Genomic DNA, 2,020 nt, shown 5'->3' with positions numbered 1-2,020 from the left:
CATTTCTTGCAGTTTGTGTATGTGTGGAAAAGAAAGACGGTGTGTCTGGTCTGGTCAGTGCTGCATTATGTATAAACACAATTTTAATATTTTATGTGCCACAATTTCTCAACAGTACACACACACACACACGTAATCACTCATAAAGTGGAACATCTCAGGGGTTGGACACTTGTTTAATCATTAAAATATTTTGTATATGTCTCTAGGTCAAAATTAAACTGTAGTCCTTGCTGAAATAAATTAAAACATGATGGAAAGAGAACTAAATTTAAACAAGCAGTTTAAATAATACACATGTGAAGCATGTTACACTATGTGAGGTATGAGAGTTTTTGTGTTCATGTGTGTGAATGTGGTTTGTCGGCAGATGAACCAACTGGATAAACAGAAAGTGTTTTCATGTAGCAGCGTTTCCCCTTCCTGTCCTAAAAGATCACAAAACTACTGCTATCTGTGGATAAAAGTTAAACACACACAATGCATCCAGGATGTGATTTTATTAGAGTATTCTTGCAAGCAGAGCCTTGAAATACAGTTTAATGAGGACACACACACACCTCTCAGGTGGTAAAATAATTTCTATGTACACAAAATAATACCAATTCACATTTTGATCATGTTTTATGTTTTAAACATCAATACAAGATCAGTTTTCATCTCATATTGTGAAATTGAACTGCACGCTTAAAGAAAACACAAGCACATCTTTAAAAAAGAACATTTTAAGCATTGTTGCCGGACCAGTTGCATTTCCCTGAATTCACACAAGGCCCTGATGTAAATTAATTTTTCATTGCTGCCATTAGCAACCTAAATTTGGACAACAATGCAGAGCCAAATACTGCATCATCCTGCTCCAGAACATCATATATCACTCAAAAAATGACTCACCTGTTGAACATAATTTAATTATTTGGCAAATTTCCATGCAACATTATTGCATTGGTTTAGCTTTGTCTAATCATGTTTATTGGATGCAGTCAAACATATTCTTCTGGAATAATCACAATCACATTGAACCAATGTAATTAACTCAAACTTGAATGTATTACATTGATCTAATGTCATTTTTATTAAAATCAAACTTGTTTGTTTTATATTAAACTAATATGTTTTCTATAATTCACACATTCAGTATGACACTGAACATATTACATTGAATCAAAGTATTTTTTTCACATTAATTTAATCTTGAACTAGTTTTGAATAATATTCTTGAATAAAAAATACTTTTCAAACGTTTTTATAATGGTACAATAAATGTTATAACAAATATTTTTAAGTATTTTATAAAAACATTGACTAAATTTAAGCAGTATATTTTCAATGAACATTAAAATAGCATAGTTAAATTCTGTCATGAGTCTGTTTCATCATGTCATGTGTATTCTTGGTCTTGTGGCAGATTCATGACGATGCCTTAGATTTAATGTGGAGAGAGAGATTTTGAACCTATCGTCCTTCTATACTCTCCCTCCGGTGCTCGACTCTGTTCCTGCCATCTCTTTTCCTGGTTAGCTTTCCTTGAGTGTTTGATTCCCTACACCTGCCCCTTGTTAATTATCCTTTGTCTGTGTCCCCATATATGTCCTCTTGTCTATCCTCCTGTGCCGGTTTGTTTTGATTCCAAGCCTGGTCTTGTCATTGCACCTTGTTCCATTTGTGAGTAATAGTTTATCTAGTATATGTCAGTTTATGTCAACTGTTGTGTTAGACCAGTTAGTAGTTAATTGTTCCCGTCGAGTCTGTGATTTATATTCCCTGTGTCATTGTTATTATACCCCCACGTGGGTTTTGCTTTGTGTTTAATATTAAAAGTCATTGTTTTCCACCACCTCCTGTCTGCGATTGGGTTCTCTTCCTTGACAAGTGTCGATGTTCCTTCAGATATCTGATATTTGAAAGGAAAAATATTAGCAATAAACATAGAAAATCTCCTCCATGTCCTTTTAATTTTGTATTATTTTGTAGTATTTGTTTTGTCAAACACAAAAGTAGAATTTTAAGAATCGTAACA

This window comes from Triplophysa dalaica, chromosome 2, assembly GCF_015846415.1.
Source record: "Triplophysa dalaica isolate WHDGS20190420 chromosome 2, ASM1584641v1, whole genome shotgun sequence".
NCBI classification, from domain to species: domain Eukaryota; kingdom Metazoa; phylum Chordata; class Actinopteri; order Cypriniformes; family Nemacheilidae; genus Triplophysa; species Triplophysa dalaica.
The sequence above is the reverse complement of the archived record's forward strand: the minus strand, read 5'-3'. Positions refer to the sequence as shown.